This window comes from Strigops habroptila, chromosome 7, assembly GCF_004027225.2.
Source record: "Strigops habroptila isolate Jane chromosome 7, bStrHab1.2.pri, whole genome shotgun sequence".
Lineage (NCBI taxonomy): Eukaryota > Metazoa > Chordata > Aves > Psittaciformes > Psittacidae > Strigops > Strigops habroptila.
In genome coordinates this window covers 35,445,501-35,464,788 of record NC_044283.2, presented here as the reverse complement: position 1 = coordinate 35,464,788, position 19,288 = coordinate 35,445,501, and the positions used below count along the sequence as shown (strand labels likewise).

Below are 19,288 nucleotides of genomic sequence, written 5' to 3'. Positions count from 1 at the left end.
AGTTAACAGTTCAAAGAAGAAAATCCACGCTGATTGACCTGTATATTACTAGATCAACACTTGCTCACCATAATCCTTTACCACAATTACCTCATATCTGACCACATACTTCCTCCAGTTGCTATCTCTGAGAATTTGTCTGCCTTCTTTAAGCAACCAAATAGCACACCCCTAATGACATCAGTAACTTCAGCTGGAGTGCTTATCTTAAAAGACACTGGACCATTTGTGTTGGGCATTTAAAAAAAGATTTAGTAATCCTGACACTTAGGCGAAGACTGAATTTTTTAAATAGGTATCAGAATTACTGGCTGGTTTAATATAAAAATTCCAGAAAGAGTATTTTTACTTAATATCCTTACAATATTAGTGATAATGCATGTTTCTCAAAATTTAAAAAGAGAAATTTGTTCAGCTGTACTCTTAAGTCTGCTCTACTGATATGCACAGATATATATTATATATATTTTATATACATATATTTCTTCAGCAGTCCTGCTGTGCTCATTTTGGTAGACCGAACATAGCAGTTTAGGTAAACGATATCAGTATGGAACAATCAGGACAGAACCTTGAATATGTAAGTTTATGCAGAATCTTCAGTGACTATAGTAAATGGTTTTTTTTCACTTCATTAGAGTGAAGTATTTTTATGTAGCTGTTAGTGAAATTCAGATGGGAATGTTGCTGTAAATTGCATCACACTTTTTTATGACAGTATATTGTGATACTGGAATAAAATCCCTTCAGTGACATTCATATGTTTGGTCCACATCAAAACAAAGTAGTGTGCAAAAATAATCACTGTGGCTGCAAATACCAGTTTGTATCCACGTTAATTTTTAACATAATTACTAGAACTGCATTGGTTTAAATTATAACCAATCCATTATGTTTTCCAAGGTTCAATTTTTAAAAATAAGGAAAATTATAGAACTTTTGGCAGTTAAGACTCAATGATGGACACTATCAATATGCCTAAGACTACAATTTGAAAATAATTTGAAAGACATGCAGATGAGGGTAGTGGAAGTGTTCAATATTATTTGATTTTGTTAAAAGAGTAAAGTATGATTAATTTCTGAGTGAGAGAGAAATACATTTTGACCTTTCTACTTATTGCTTGAAAATGATGGATACTAGGAAGGATGTAGAAGAAATGGATTGGAACCAGTCAGGCAGCAATTCTAATAACCGTGTGGTTCTGAGGTTTCCTGCAAGTAGATTTCTTGTGACAAGTCAAAAACATGACTTAACATGGCAGACCTTGGCAGTATCAAGAACAAAGACTGTGAAGTTTGATTGTTATGAACAGTTTCACATGCTTCTGTAGCAATACTGAAACAGCAGGCATCAAGGAATATTCAGTATAGTTAATGTATCAACCTGAAGGATCCTTCATATGTGTCTGTCTTTCTTATTGTCCAAAATAGAGCATCCTTACTATATTCTCTGTGATTACTGTGATTCATTTCTTACAGATTCACAGTGAGCTCCTGTTCTGAATTAATTACTGTATCTATATATATGAGTTGTCCTTACAAAAACAATGCTTTCGGTCAAAAATAACAGGAGTCCTGAAGTCTTACCCTGATATGAAATAAGTACCTGGATTGTTTTTATTTACTCACAAAAAAAAAAAAAAAAAAAAAAAAGGTGGAAGAAGAAAATGCCTGATAAAATCTGGAATTCCCAGTATTTGGCCTCTGGTGAAAGTGCTTATCTAGCGATAAGGATCTACAGCTGAGAGTATTTTATAACTAACCCCAGAATTCAAGTTGTCATCATTAATCTTGACACAGTAAACATGATCTCACTCTTCTTCTCCTGTCGTATCCTGCCCTATTTCTATTTTTGAGGTATGTAAACTTCAATGGCTGTAAAGAATATTTTCTTTTGATTACAGGAGTGGATGTCTTTCCAGCACATAATAAGCATAGGCATTGAATGAGAAACAGAGGAAAAGGCAAAGGAAAGGATTTTGCATATGGCTGGAGGAACAGCTATCACTTGCCACGCAATTAGTGTTTGGCAGAATAACACCTGTCTTCATATTGTCACATCTTTACATGAGCAGCCTCCAGACCTTTGTCTGTATATTGTGGTCACATAGCATATTGTGATTTCTGGCTTTGGAATCATAGGCTTTAAGTCTTTATCCTCTTCAGGAAAGCTGTGAGTATTCTTTTGGAAAAATATAGGTCCAGGGCTAAAATATGTATGATTTGTTTTTAAATAGCTTTTAAAAGTCTTCAAAGGAACATTTCAAAACATAACTGACAATATTTCCTCTCTGCTTTTAATATCTCTGCATTACAGTATGATTATGAACAAAAGTAAATGCTAGACATTGCAGGGCCATCATCTTATTACATCTTCTCCTCCTAGTTGGGAGAGTATGTATTGATTGTTTCCACATTAGCAACTCTAACTCCAAGACCATTAAGAGATTAATTTATATCCCTAAAATTTCATATTCCATTAAACCCAGGCAACAAGCACAGGTCCTCTGGAAGGAGTAACTGAGGGTAGTACAGCAGATCTGTCAATAAACTGCAAAATTTTACACCATCAGAGGATTTTCCTTTCAAGAAATATAGCCTTCTCAACATAGGCGATTTAGAAGTACATCTTTTAGATTCCTACTATACTGTGGTCCCCAGGCAAAGATTTCATGGGAGAAAGAATTTTCCTTGGAAGTGGGCAATTAGCTAAAGAAAAAAGAATCAATTCCTTATCACTTGGCCAGAGTCATAGAAGTTATTGCAATCTCTCATATCTATTTTTCATTTAAGGCTCCAAGTTATTTGCTAAGCATGAAGGGAAGAAGAAAAAAGGAAAGAAACTTAAATCCACTGGGTATCATATGTCAACAAGAAAGTTTCTGCTTGCTGAAAAATCAGGATTAGAACCTTTAAAGGAAAAAAAACCCAACCTTACACCAAAATCCAACCTGTTTACTAAATAGAGGAGCACTGCTATCTAAATAAAGAATAATATTTGCATTAAACATCTTAACTGATTCCACAATAGACTGATTTTATTTAAGGAGATGATGGACATGGGTTAAATATTTTTTGAAAGATAAATTTACTGTCATGTGTTACACACTTGTGTGTTCTAGAGTGCAAATGCACATATGTATATGTATATATGCATCTAGCAAGAAGAGACAATGCTACAAATAATTAGAGTCATCAGAACTATTTTGCTCAATAATTAAGTTTTGGTACAATCGGTTTGTAAAGCTCTCATTTTACGAAAACCTTGGTCATTGTTTATTCAGTTTAGCCAATATGTCTTAAGCTCTAATTCTGCAAGCTGCAATAATATGGGTAATCTCTTATCCCTGCGAAGTAATGCGTCAAGTAATTTGCCATATTGCAGTCATGTCATGTAAGCTATCTGGAGCTATTTTATAAACACTATTTAACAGAACCCTGAAACACAAAATATAAGAAACCTTATAATCCCTTTTCTATTGAGGTATCATTCTGCATTTAGTTCCAAATAGTTCAATTTGTGTAGCAAAGTATTAATTTTGGAAACAAGTGCATGTGCCATAACCTTTTTACAAACTCTCCTAAGTATAGTTAATTTGAGTAATGAAGATAAATAACAAATACCTTAGGATATAACATGAATAATGTAGCTTGCTCAAAATTAGAAGTTTTTAAAGTAGAAGTCAGCATAATAACAATTTGGGATACACCACAATACACTCACACCAGCATGAGGACATGACACTGAAACACACATAATTTGGGGAAAAAATAACAGAGAAGAGGGCTTTGTGTAGTAAATCACATTATCAGTGAACTGAAAGAGCTATTTAGCCAGTTTTGCAAGGATATATTTTTAGAATAGTAGTCTAAATGGTTTTCTTACTTAAGAACTATTTTGTAATTAAGAAGTCTCACACTAAAAAATTTAAAATGTCTCTTTCTCAGGAAAGATAAATTTTATGTATATTTGGTTGTATTAAGCTTCAGATATTGGGTTTCAATTTAAACATAAATTAAATGTATTATAGAATTTGCTGGAGTCATTAGAAATAGTATCAAAAAATGTTAGGGGACAAAACCAAGAACTATTTGGTAAATGAAACTGTATAGTTCTATTCCACTCACTATATATTTTCATGCAGGATTGGGTTTGGAGACACATTCGCTAATTCATTATTGGAAAAGCCCTTGCTGGTTTAGTCAAGCAAGAAAATTACCCCCAAAGCCCACAAGATTTATTATGCTTAGAAAACAAAAAGAAAAAAATTGCAACAAAAGAAAAGGGCAATTCAAAACCTAATGAGACATTTTAGGCCTCATTTACATCTCTAACATGATGCATTTCTTCAAAACGTTTTTCTCACAAATGTGCATACTATAAGCTTATTCTTCCCTAACCAAAATGATGGTGAGATTTCCCTCACTACACTGAAGTTAGAAGTTAGAAGCTATTTATAGTCACTTTTAGAAGATGACTAGTGTATCATTCTTAAATTCACACCTCTATTAGTGCAACCAAATACTTCTTTCTTGAAATATGATGTCTGCAAATATAAACCAGAGGTTTTACGGATCATTACTACAAAACATGGTAATTTTATCACTGAATAGACTTTTTTGCTAGACAAGTCTAATTTTTTTCCTTTTTTTATTAAATGCAAATTAAAAAAAGTCCAAGTATGTGGATAAATGTTTTTTGATTGGGTAAGCCTCATCTGCTTGATAATGCATATATGGATTTCCAAAAGGCTTTCAACAAAAACTTGTCAAAGGCTTTTAGGGAAATTAAGCAGCCATGACATGAGGAAGGTCCTTCATGGATAACTAATTGGCAGAAAAAAAACCTTCCAGGCATATGCTACCTGTAACCACTAAAGCAACTTGAAAAACTGAGGCTCCTTTCACTAGATGATACCCGCCCTATGGCCTATGTATGTCCTTGCAAATATATATTTAAAAGATCGGATTTTGCAATTGCAGTTTAACTTTGAAATTAAATTTGAAAAAGAAAGGCATCCCCTATGAAAACAGTCAGCTAGTATTTTTGGAAGTGGAATAAATACTCTTGTTAAAATAACAAGGAGTACATGAACAGTAGTTTAGTCTTCTTAACCGCATATTCATTTTTTACAATATTCTAATAAGAATTAGAAATTTGGAGGTGAGTAAAGGAAATACTTAGCCCATAAGAGAAACTATTTAAAACATGGAACATTTTGTAACGTGTTTTTAGCAAACACAGGATAAGTAATAGTAAAAAGTGTATTTTTGGTGCAGTTCACATGGTCTCTAATAAAAAAATGTATCTTAAGTTGAAAAAGAACTTCACTAAGAAAATCCCACAGAAAAATTAAGATAAATGCCGTTTCTATTACATCCACATATCTATAATAGATTCGTTACCTCTTTGCACTAAATAACACAAAGGTAATATATTAATGACCTAAATAACAAAAAGGTTGAACTTTTATCTAAGTCGAGGTGCAAATAAGAATGATGAGTATTATCAAATATAAAATTATGATAGTTACAAAATGCAAGCATGGTGTGGACCTAAAATTCCTGTCAAGGCATAGCCTTTACAGAGGAGAGTGCTTTTTAGGATAAATACTTACCTAAGAATTGTTAAATTTTTCATGCACAGCCCTCAAGCGAGAAATCTGTCACCTGAAATTATCTTATGCTTTGTGTGTTTTCACACTTTTGTTAACAGTGAACTGTTAATTGATATGCATGGAAGACACCGAAGAAAGCAAGATTTTGGACAACATGCTGCCACTTTGTGGATTAAAAACCCACAAGGCTTCCTCCAATAACTGATAATAAGTAACTTTGCTTTTATGTTAGCTTTTTACATCATGCTTTGAGTACATCAAAACTGTTGACCAGTTTTAGACAAATAAAGCAGAGGAATGGAAATCTAAAAAAATTTTCCTAAAAGGCCCCTGAAAAAATAGATGTTTGAGCAGAGGGTAGAGATCCAAATTAATGTCCCAGTTATATAGAGAGTATAAAATGAGCTTAACTATATTATTGAAATTCCTTAGATCTTAGATAGTTAGAATGAAAGCCACAGAAAGCCTTGCTTTTATAAATATGCTGCTTATGCTTCAAGAATCCTTTTCCTAAACAAATGAGATGATACAACAATTTTTTTAGATTATTGCTGCATAGTACCTAGTAATGTTGATACCTTAGAAACCTTTGCAAGCTAAACTGAGCCTTTGGACAGTCGTGCTTGTTATCCTAGTTGTATAAATAGGTGGATAGATAATTTTGTCTAACACTTCCTGAGGCATATTTCTTGATTGAGAGCATGTTAAACTGTTAGAATGAGGTCCAGAAAAAGAGACCCAAAGTGTTCCTTAGAAAAAAATTAAGACCCTGTGTCCAATATGTATTTCTGAAGGTCTTTTCTTAGTTACTACCTAACTTTGGAGGCACCTTACAAATACACTAGGTTTTGACCTAAAGTTTAAAGTAACTAAAGTTCATGTTCCTTTGCATGAAATAATGCCTTGTTCTGAGAAACTGAGTAACGTTGTGTCTAGCTCATTCCTAAGCATTTTTAGAGAGCCTGTGGTTTTCTCCAAGTCCAAAAAGGCAATCAGAACAGCAAAGCTTCTAGGGCTACATGTGCCTTTTTAAAGAATGCCATAGACACTAGATGCTACATGCCATTTCTGCATTGAGAGATGCAGTTAGAAACTCATCTCCTCCTAAAATTATTCACTGTGGGTAACAGAATTCAAGGTTCCTTAAGCCAGCAAAATGGCAAAAAAACCCCAACAAGTTTAAATTTGTAGCCTGGAAAAAAACCAAACCAAAACAAACAGTAGGGCAGGAACAAAAAGGCTTGGCTTTCAGCAGTCTTTTTTTCTACTACAATAACTATATAAAAGTGCTACATGTCAGCACCTTTATATTCAGTTTCCTCCCTCTCCCCAGGGCAATTCCCCTGAAGAAACAGACACTTTTTTTTCTTCCCAGGACATACAGTAAATATAACGGGAGTGCATCCTCCTGAAACAGCACTGCAAGGAGAAAGAAAGAATTGTCCTCATCCTCATTTTTGGGGGGGGGGGGGGGGGGGGAAGGTTTAGAGCCTCAAGTTCTAAAGATGGTCTCAGAGTTAAGATCCCAAATCAAAGGAGGTACCCCATTATATTCCTATGCTCTGAGATTTTAGGGCTCTAAGAGAAATTTCAAACAGCCTGTCTTGCCAGTTCCCCATTATCCAGCCGTAGATACCTGCACGCAGACTGGGTTTTCCCTAAGTGACCCTCAGCTCAGTCTTTGAATTGTCCTGTGCTTTGTTTTGAAGCACTGAACTCCCCACATCGTGTATCAGGAGCTTTCATTTCTCATAAGGGGATCTGAATTCCACACAACAGACTAGTTGTCTAAACATTAACTACTACAGTATCTAAATTTCAGCCTTCTAAATTCCTGCTAGCTATTTTGTTAATCAACGATCATTGTAAAAAATAAGATTTTTCATCACTAGTAGTAAGGACCCTGTCTGCTGCAGGAAATTTCCTAAGGTCTTGTGGAGCGCAAGCATACCCTCTGTAGGGATTTCAAAATCTTACTGGCTTCACTTCCATGGTAATGACCTTTTGTTATTCTCATGCTTTCTAAACCTCTCTGTCAGAGTTATTTTCAGTACTTCTTACCCCTTCTGTTTCTTCCCTCACCCGACTACATTCATGTTGGCATACAGAACTCATGTTATTTTCTGCCCATATGGTCTCGGTGAGTTAATCCATTTCTAGATTGTTGTACGTCAGTGCTGAGCACTTTCAAATATTTTCTTATGCATTTCCATCTGGAATTCAACATCTCACCTCCTGTCTTTCTAATATCTTTTCATAGTAATTTCATAGATTCTTCAGAGCACAGGAAAAAATGAAACTACCCTTTTAAAAATTCTGTTTCTTTTACGTTGCCTCTTTCTGTACCACTGGCAACTGCTGCATTATAGTCCCAGACATGTAATATTATTTGAATTGCATGTGTTAGTTAGTGACAATAATATTTTAAGTGAATAAAAAAATAGGTCAGCAGCTGTATTTTCCTTTAAAATTGTTATTATTATTGTTAGGGGCTGGATGAGGGAGAGAGGACAAACCTGTATACAGGAATCTATGTTTTTTCCCCAAATATAAATATTTTTCATTTATAAGTAATATATGGTCTTCACAGGTCAGTCTCAATTAGTTACTCTGTTGCTTTTGGCAGTAATAATTTATTAATTTTCCTATTTAAACAAAATAATTATTTGTAATATTGAAACATCTTAACTGTATTTTTACTTTGCAATGCCACAGAACCAAGCTGTTCCACTTTTCCCCTTTAAAGAAATCTGACAGAATTCATCATTTCAAGATTGCAGCTGTGCCCTTTTCAAGGATTCTGAAACATTTAAAAGTTTGCCTTTTTTTATTCTTTCTCTTCTTTTTTTTTTTTAACAACATATATTTGACGTAGCCAATTTTTTACAGTAAGTTGAACATTGGCTTTGAGCATCAATGCTTTAAGAATCCTTATAGTATTTATTTGGATGTGTAATAAAACTTTGTTAGAGGCCTTTGCGACAATGGAATACATTAAGCGTGGCCCTTTGAAAGTTTTATTGGGTATTGTAATTTTTATTTTTTTTTAATTACCTTTCTCTTTATTTTCTATAAAGCATTAACATTTAAATACAGAACCTGACATTTTTGTCTTATCCAAATTGAGAAATCATAAGAAAAATTTCTGGGAAGCTATCCATAATAAAAGATAGAGATTTAGCTGTCATTTTATTTGCTTTTTGACATTTTAAATTTTATTGTGTTTACATAAATATTTCATTTGTTTGGCTATTTTTTTAATTGTTGAAATAGCTACCATTGTAACACAGAGTAATAGTACAGTGATTAAATTCTCAAGAGAAAAATGCCTCATGCCTCATCACTTGTCTGTGGCTATGAAGCCAGAATAGCTAACGCAGAAGACTAGCTACTTTGCTGCTATTGTCAAGAGAGAGTATCTTCTTACAAGCAATTGCAGTTTATGGTAGTCTGTAGAGATATCCTGTCACATGACAAAGCACAGACACTGCTTACACTGCAATGGGAAGTGTCTCTTCTCCTCCCCAACCTGCCACCCCCATTCCCCAATATATCAACGCCTAATTGAAAGTCTGAAGATCATTTTAAAGCTTTCCTTAAACCTGGCAAAGGCTGAAGTTAAAAGAAATATTCCTTATATCCTTCTGATCTTGGATGATATACCAACCGTTTAAATCTGTTAGCAACCGGCATAAGCTGAGTAATAGGCAGCCTGCCATAAATTATACTAGGAGATCCACAGCAGGATCAGTACTGGGGAAATGCAAAGATCACAGTTACTCATATCCATGTTCCTTAGCCACAGGCAACGGGGTTTTTTTTTTTCATGTTCTGTTTCATAACCTTTATTAAACCCTGTGATTTTGAGGATTATTTTGAAATTATTATGATAACACAAACCAGTTATAGGTAATGGATAAATGTATACTCTTCATGTGTTTTAAATTGCAAGGACATGATTCCTCAAAAGTATGCTTTGAAGGGTTTTGCAGGCTGTTTCTATAGATTTTTTTCTTGCACATCAAATGTGTATTCTACATAATATTATAAAAACAAGGTAGACTTAAACTGAAATACATCAAGCTATTGTGTATTGCATATCAAGTTATAGCATATCTAGCTATTGCTTAGTGTTACTAAGATGTCTGTTTAGAAATTTATCATTCCCTTATGAAAAACGAGCTCTTCTATGTATATTTATGGCTTTTCATCAAAGTCTTTAACAGAAGGTGAACTGCATAATAATTGTTAAGTAAACAAAACAACAAGCAGCAAAAATTGAGAGTATAATACCTTACAATCTGTAATCAATGTGATATAGAAAATAATCCTGACATTTTCATTCTTCTCAGTTCTAGCAAGTACCCCCACTCTGGTAAAGTATAAGTCTCTGAAGGTAATACAGGAATTTCAGAAAATAGGAGCTAAATGAAGATGCACTAAATATTGCTGTAAGAAGTTTCTATCTTTCAGGTGTTGCCACTAAAAAAAAAATCATGCCAGTTATGACAAGATTAGTAAACAGGACAAATAGGAACTTATATTTGATAAAATTAGCACTTAGAAAAAGAGGGGTACTGGAGTATCTGCTTAATGACTCAAAACTTTGTCCTAATTTTTAAAATACAGCCTTCCCTTCTTTTCCCCTAGCACACTGATGAGCTATTTGTAGGTGCTGTGGAAGATACTTCTGCTACCGAACTATGGACTTACTATGATAACTCACTTCAATGGCAAATGCAAATATTATTATTGTAAAATCATACAAATTCTGTCAGTAAAACAGAAAGAAAAGAACAGGAATTATTTATGCAACAAAGCCACATTTTCAACTATGTTTTTCTTGTATTAAATCTAAATTGATGCATGAGTGCTGGATGGAAAAGGTATATCAAAAAAGCCTAGTCATCTTTGTGAACGAAGTTAATTAGAGCCCCTATGTAGAATATCCCAGATTTCATAGATCACTAGCACCACCACACCCAAAGCCAAACTCAGAACTATGTAATGCCAAGTGACTTCTGGAGGATGGGAGGAGGAAAGGGCTTGGTTCCACTCAAGGAAGTGTGAATATTATTTGCTAGAATTCTGGATATTTCCTCAGAAATGTACCTGTTCACTGTGCTAGGTGCAACTAGATGTCAGATAGCACTGGAGAAGGGACAGTTAACATCCTGCTTCCCTTTCTACCTGCTGATCCTGAGACAAGAATTCCTGTGACTTCTCCCACATACTGAGATGTAGGTTTTTACAGCTGGCTCTCCTATTTAAATGTACACATGATGCATGTTATAAATATCATCTTCTGTAGTGCAAAATAAAAGTTTTATGGACAGTTGCAAGCCGTATGTTCTCAAAGAGAAATCTTTTCCAGATGAACTTGTGAAATCAGTTTGGCTTTTTTCAAAATTAGTATGTAGCTGCCAAATTTTATATGGTATTCATCATTCATTTTAGTCACATGTCTAATTCTATTTTGTATCATTCCTAATGATACTAACTTTGAGTAGTAGGAAAATTAATTCTGACTCCCATTTTGTTAGTGTATTTTTATTCAAGTCAAATGGCATTACGTTTGGCTCAATTAAATGAACATGTAAATTTTCTTAGCACAGAGTAACTAACAGATATGAATATCTGGGTTGCTTGAATAGGCAGACTAGCATTTTGGAATCAATCATTTCTCATAATTTAGTGAAATTTGGTTTAGAGGGTAACTATTTGCTATTATCCATTGCCTCATTCATTGACCCAGACTATGTCTTTTGCTTGCTAATTGGTGCTTTTTAGGAGGGGGATTTTGATGTTTTGAATACTTCACAAGGAATTAGGCTGAGAAACCACCAATTTATTTATTATAATCTGCTGAGTTAAATGGCCATGTTTTTTGGTAACTGAGTTTGACGGTGCATTGGCTTACTTTATATATGTGCACAGTTACTAGAATACTACATATGCACACAAAGTTGAAGTACCAAAATAACTATTTGCAAAATTAAGGCCTTAGCAATGGAACCTTCCATCTTCCGTTGCTCTAACAGATACTGTGCTGTGTAGTGAAATTATTTTGTGGGCTGAATCACGTGGACACTAATGGAATTGTTGTTACAAAGAAACTGTATCCAACAGTGTGATTTGAATCATGCTGTGTGAGCCGCCTACACTTTTCAGCAGTTGGTTCTGTGTCTGTAATTTATTGCTCTAGAAACCATTATAATAATACAAGAAATGCTGCAGCAAGTGTAGAGGAAAGAACACATCACAGTCAGACTGTAATGACTATTTAGACTATTTAAACTCACTCAGCTTGTTTTACATTAGAAAAACAAGTCCTTTTCAATTATTTATTTTATGCATTTTATTTGGCTTTCTGGTCTCAGAAGTATGTCTGGCTTTCTGGTCTCTTGTAGTTGAGATTAAATACACTATTACACATTTTAAGATAGTTTATGATCATAGCTGCTCAAAAATGCAAAACAAGACCTAAATATTCCAAAATCTTCAGCTTGAAGAAAAATGATGACAGATACACAATTTCCTGCATAAGAAATGGTCTCATTCTCACAGAAGTACTCCACAATGTATGATAAAAGTATGCTGAAATCTCTTTGTACCTTAGCTGTACCATTCATAGTGTTTGCCTTTTTAAAAACAATGACATTTAATATATGACCAGTATGGTCGTCTTCCTCATTAAGTATGAGAGACACAGCCAGGATGTTGTTTTGTAGCTCAATCTTTTCACTGGTGTAGTGATCACTAGGGGGCCAATATAAGAAAGAAAGGCCCTGAGGCTGCTAAGAATCCCTCAAAGGACCAAACTGGGATTCCAGCTGGTGGCTCAATATCACCTTTTCAGTACTGATTTAAGCACAGGACACGGCCCATAATTTTTATCCTCTGGAATTTTTATCCTACTTCTTTCAGCACACAGCTTGCTTCTGTGTTTGCACTGTCCTGCAGAATGGAGAACAATTTTTGTCAAGATTATTGTTCTTTTATCTCCTGTGGGATAAAACCAATCATTTGTAACTACAGACTTCTTCTTCAGGTATCCAAATGTTTTCTTGGACACCATGAAGTTACTCTAAACACTGGTGTAATATTCCAGTTTCATTCCATGTTCTCTTCTGACTCAGCCAGTTCGTTCTCTTGTCCATTTTCTCTTTTGTTAAGTTTCTGAAATACATAATCGAGAGTATAGCTGGCAAATGCGTTTTGGTCCTAGAATCCCTTAAGCTTTTTCTGTTGTTGATTTCCATACTGCCCTTTCCCCAAAGTTTTCTTTCCTGCCTGTCACTCAACGATTCCACTCCAATGAACATTCCTTTTCTCTTTTGGCAGAGCTCATTTACAAATCTAAATGTTCCTCTCTGTCAGTTTATCTCTTTGTCTCTTCTGTTACCGTTGTTCTTCATTCCCAGAGCTCTTTTCTGTCACATCCTTTGCTTCTAGCCTGTTACTACCTTTCCTTAAGCTATTTCTGCATTTCATTCATATTTAATGTTTCCACAGTTCTAACATAAGTATAGTCACTTCCTTAACCTTCCAGCATAAGTAATTTCTTCTGCCTGAAATACTCTCTTTTTGAAACCACATATTGCTTTGCTACCATATGCCTACCGTTTTCTAGGGGCTGTTTAGCAGCCAATGTAGATTTGCTTCCTTATCTTTTACCTGCCATGTGAATTTATAGAAATCTTAATGTATTCTTAGCATTCGGTACAAAAACTAGATACACAAAAGCATGATATACCACACGGAATTATATTGTAACAAAACCCCAGTATGGAAAATAACTACATGTTTATTAGGATGCTGGGTTTGATATTTTTTTCCCTGGTCTGTTTCCAGTATAATAGTACACTTCAATGTGGCAGATAGGAAGGAGTAACTGCTAGCACCAAGCCTAATTTGATTTTCACTGATGTAACCTGAAGGAAACAAAATGCTTAAATGTTTAGAGTGTCTTCACCAACTCAGTAAGGATTTCTTCAGAAGATTCAGACATCAAGGGACTGACCAACTAGAAACTCCAAGGGCAAAATCAGATTTTCAATCTCTCATTTATTTGGCAGTTTGTTTAACTCTGAGTTTTGGGTTGGTGGGTTTTTTTTCCCCAGAGATTTATTTTATGTTATTTTTACTGGAAATTGCATTGTCTATTTTCAGCCCCTAAATGCATATATGAAATTTGATCATAAAGTACAGCAAATTGTAAAGAAATGTAAACTTCACTTTTTTGGAGAAAAAATATAGGTGTAATGATAGCTTTTGGTCTTCTGACAGAATATAGGAAATTTGAGTCATTATTATCTAATGTAAAAGAAAGTTCACAGAATTAATTATGGGTATATCATATTCCTTAACTGAGTCTGATTTCATATGAAGTACTTCTCCTTTGAGCAGAGCACAGTTAAGCAGTTTTTTCACATTTTCCAGAACTACTGAAAAGTTCACTAAGCTATAAACTACAAAAAGAAGCAATGAAACAGTAATAAAATTGTTAGTGTTATCTATAATAAAACAGATTAACAGCCCATATTTTTGTCTTTGTTTTGTTTTGGGTTTTGTTTTGGTTTTTTTACCAAAGCATGTACCATTTATTTAGCAAATTACAACTAGCGGTTTTACAATGAGATAGTGCTAAAATATTTTAATGACCGGAGGTTTTTTGGATTTGTTTAAAGACTCTCATAATTTACTTTTCGTTTTGCTTTAAATGTGTCACTGGAAATTTTTTCTTTCCTTCTTTAGATCATTTGCATATGCTCCATAAACAGGTGCTCCAGACAAACCTATAATTTCTCCAAATTGTTTTTTTAGTCAAATTACTTAAGCAGAGATGGGCTATTGCATTTCTCACAGTTAAATTATTGAAATCTTATTTTTATGAACTTGTTAAAATTAACAGCCTTGGTTTTCATCAGTGTCACCTAGCTTAGGATTCATGTTTAGTGTTTTGCCTCTTTCCACACCAGGCAAAATGCTTTTTGTTTCTGCAGTGATCAAGTAGGATGCTAGATATTTTATATCAGAATTAGCAAGAAGTTCACATTTTGTAAGGGCTGCTTTGAGTGCAAAAACCTTGCACAGACCTAGCCTTCACTAGTCATTTTCCTAAACTGTTCTGAGTCAACCCATGAACTTTTCTTACACATCAAAGCTTATTTCCAACTGGGTATTAAAATCAGCTTAAGCCATAACAGATCCTGGCTGATGTGGGGCACCATCTGCACTATTTCTAATACCTTATTGAACTTTTTTTCCATTTCTTTATCAGTAATTTATGAATGTATGTGGTATGAAATACAAGCATTTGAATTCCCCCCCAACTTACAGAGGCTACAAAAGATAAAAGTGTGACTATATAACCATCAAATTGTGTATCATTATGTCTGTTGCAAGTAATATTTTTTTAATCAGTCTACAGCATTTTAGAAATCTTGATAATTTATTCAACTGCTTCAGAATGTTTTCTGCATTTTACTTCTTTTTTAGGGTTTTTTTCTTTCCTTTCCTAACTTAATTACATTAGCTCAGCTGCTCTTCCTTCTTGGTCATTACTTTGATCCAATGTTTGTGCTGCAGCTGCACACATACCTCGAGCATACAGACAGATGCCAACACCTTCTTTCCGTTTACACAGCCCCTACTGCCTTATCTTTAGTGCAAAGCATGAAGGAATTAGGTCATGGGATATCACTGTGCCTAAGATCAACAGGTGACTTTAGAGCAACAGTATAGGGATAGAAGGTAGAGCCCCAGTTTGTGTGCTATCAGTCCCTTTTGAAGGAAGCTGTCACTTGTGTTCACAGTCCTGCTAGAGATGCTAAACGCTATGTGATAGAGTGCTGTTATTAAACAGTTAAATCAGCAAGCCAAAAACCTAAAACAAAGCTGTAGTCCAATCTAGAAGTTGCTATGAGGATAAAAAGTTTATGTAGGAGTTTGTGTAAATACTAAATGTATTTCTAATTTAAGGTGACTCACCATTTTCACAGATGGATAATCACCTTAATGGCAAAATGATATAATGATATAAGGCCACAGAGGCCACTGTATCCAGCCTTATCAGAATATTTTCATCTCAACCCAAAACTTTAATTGCCAGTGTTTATCCTCATCTGCTCACGGGTGCTTTTTTTTGATCCATTTTATGACAATCACTAAACACTTTTTGAAAATTAATGGTGATCTCAGAGCAGGTCAGCTGGCTTTTGGCTGACCCTGAAATGACTGACAGGTGGCAGCATATGTTATGTTTCTAGATCTGGCAGTAGGAAAAAGCAAACGTTTAATTTCCATCATGACTTGTGGGGCCCAGATTTTTTCAGGCATTTTGTTGACAGAGGGTGTCAAATACATGAGCTTTCAAGAATTTTCTTTAGATTTATTTATTACATAATGTAATGCGACAGTGCCTTTTGCAATATGTCCCTTTGGTGGTGTAAGTTTACCTATAACTAAGAAATAGATTCATTTCACTGTGCTGTCAACTTCTCTATACTTCATTTTTTTCTTTTGTTAAGAAGCTTTTTAACTGACTTATTTATAATGACCAGCATAAAATAATTGTTTTTTACTTGTATCTACAAATCTCATTCTTGTCTCCAAGGACTAATAATTGCTACATGATTATGTAGCCTGCATCTATCTTAACATCTTTTTCTTACCTTGTGAATCATGCTGATATTGTTGGGTTTTGTAATGCAGTAGTGTTTTAAGTTTCAGGGCTCTTTTGTGGTGTGAATTCTCCAAAATCAAAGACAGTCCATACGCCAGAAAGCTTGAACACATGCTAAAAACACATCTGGCAGGCAGAGCCAATGATCACAGCAGAGAGAGAACCCAGTGAAAATACCGCCTTACCTTTATTACTCCAATAGAATGTGACCCTGTTACCAGCCTGCCCTTTGTCTGCTGGTAATTTTCCATGAACATAGTGATAAATAGGTTCTGAACATGAATTTTATTTACTGCACAGCAATAACTGTGTGGGCTTTTTCCGTGAGGATGCCTTTTATGTAGAGGGTTCAGTGGAAACAGATACAAATGATGAAATCAAAATGGACAATCAGATGATGAAACATGTAAATGAAAATAAGAGAAAAATTAAAAAGCAAAAGTTATTTTTTAGTGGTCAACAGAAATAAGGATTTGTGACTTGTATGGAATAATGAAACAGGTCTTAGTAATGTGGTTTTGATTGACTGAAGTTACTCAGTGAAAGGGAGTTTGCAACTAGAAAAGAGCTGAGGATTTAGATCAAACAGGTAAGAAACATCAAATGTAAAATGAGGCAAGAGGGAAAAATAAGGAGAAGAGAACTAAAAAATAACAATTTCATTTCAGGGAAGGCAAACACAAAGTGTGTAGAGTAAAATGAAGTGCTTACTGCTCTGAGGAAATGTGAACATGTTAACAGTGCAAAAGAAATAATACAGGATCTCATAAACAACTTCTGCAGGTCAGACTGGATTGTCATATATCAAGGGACTCAAAAGTCTTGAACTCCAAAAAAGACTCAACAAGACATCAGAGTCTGACTCTATTTTGTCTATCAATCAGATTCATCAGCTGTAAAGAAGCTAGGAAATGCCATGACATATCCTGATCTCTGCCTTCATTCAGTATCTACTTAACGTCTAAATTACCTAAAGTGTATTACACTGAATACCAAGCAAGACATGATGGAGAGAGAGAAAGCTGGAAATATGGGAAAGTTAAGGAACAAATGCTAGTCAAAGCAAGACAGACTTGGATGGCAAAGTTCAAGGGAACAGTGAGATTATTTTGGTCAGTGTGATACGAATTGGCCTCAGATAGTTGCAACCTAGCTATTGCCAAGTTCTTTTGTGTATATCACAAAATGTGAAAAAGAAATACTTTAAACAGGAGTTTTGATGGACAAAATGATATCTTCATATGACATGACAAACAACAGGGTGGGAGGTTGTGCAACAGTGGTTGGCTCTAGATATGGGATATACTTTTCAAAAAGCAAATACGGAAGGATTCTATCAAACCTTCATGCTTTTTATTTGAATAGAAGTCAATAACAATGAACTTTTGCTTTATTTGCTTTTTGGCAGAGCAGCTATAGTTTTCTTTTGTTGTGTTTCGCTTCTGGGTTTGTTTTTGCTATTTTTAATGGGACAACAAAAAGTCTTTCTTTGATGGTCTGCATATAATAAAGCAATACACCAAATTACCACCACTGACTGTGTAAAATGTATTTTCTTCATATGATAGTGTAATTTGGGATAAGAGACAACTCAGGGACCAATGACTAAAACCATGAAATCCAAAGAATCGTAAAATAGTATTTTTTCCTGATGCTCAGAAGATGGCTATAGAATATTTTTTTGCCACAGAGGCATATTTGATATGTCACAAACATTAACAGTGAGGAGGGCTTTAGGTCAGGATCACTCTGCATCATAGATGGCATTATCTGCTGATTTAGCTGAGCTGAAAACTGCTGAAAAATAATCCTTTTTGTGCCCTTGTCAGTGGCTTTGGCCTAGAGTTATAGAAAATCAGCTTTACCTGAGTCAGATAATCATTGCAAAATGAATTTCATTCCTGACTCATGGAAATAATTGGGAGAAAAAGTATTTGATAGGTGTGATGAATATTATTTTAACTTTAAGCTTACTGAGATGTATAAAATACTAAGTGCTGCTGGTAATTGAGCAACTGTATGCAACTGTAAATTAGCTGCTTGGATTCAAAATAGATGATTACTGAAAGCACTTTTTCCCCTTAGAAAACTTGCCGTTCTCCTTTTCCTTAGCATTCACAAGGGGCATTCAGTTAATCATGCTGAGGTCTCTCCCTCAGTGCTGCAGTAGCTGATTACCCAGCAGGAGGTGCAGTTCCAGCAGGGTAAGTCAGAATGGTGTTGGTTGTTCCCTAGGGAGGGACATCCTGTAAAAACACCAAGGTTGAGAACTGTCATATTCACAGCAGTAGGTGCATTTTCCTCAGAAATTAATGGAACAAGCTGGGCAAAAATGTTTTTAAACTACATCTTCCCTAGAGTAAGATGCAAATTCAAAGCTCTTTTGAAGCATTGGAATGAAAGTTGAAGATAAGACTTTTTAGTTTTTGACATTGATGATATAGGCAACACTAGCACTACGAATGTTAAATTGCAATGGAGGATAAGTGGGGCAGATGTTATTCAAGCAGCTCCCAACTGCAGTCATAACTATTGCAGAGCTAGTTTAACTAAGGTGCTTGTAATTATGGTTATTATTGCCGAATACGTGTTGGATTTCCTTCCTTCAATTTTTTGTTAGTTAATTGATCAACAATGCTAGATTGTTTTCCTGAAACAAGAAATCTGAAAGTAATCTTGCCAACTAGACTCCTGTCCAACAAAAGAGGGTTCGGAAAAGGAGTGAAGCTTTGAGGTGCAGAATTTTTTTTCAGCGGCAGCCTGTGTGCTGTTCAGCAGCAAGCAGCAATTCTAGGCTTCTTTCACTGTCGTCGGCAATGCAGCATAGAGCGATTGTGGTCTGTTTACAGAAAGATTTTACAGAAACATTGAGCACCTTGTTTGCTCTGTCCTCATGAACAAAGACATAAGAAGGGTCTGTTTATAATACACAGTTCCTACAGCTTTCTTACTAATAGAGTGAGATAAATCCTCAAGATTGT

The 19,288-nt window shown here is 34.9% G+C and overlaps 1 protein-coding gene across 1 annotated transcript in view; it reads left to right on the top strand.

The window, feature by feature from the left end:
- Positions 1 to 19,288, top strand: part of TENM3 (teneurin transmembrane protein 3) — an 817,612-nt gene that overhangs the window by 61,015 nt on the left and 737,309 nt on the right. The gene's annotated exons all lie outside the window — the stretch shown is intronic.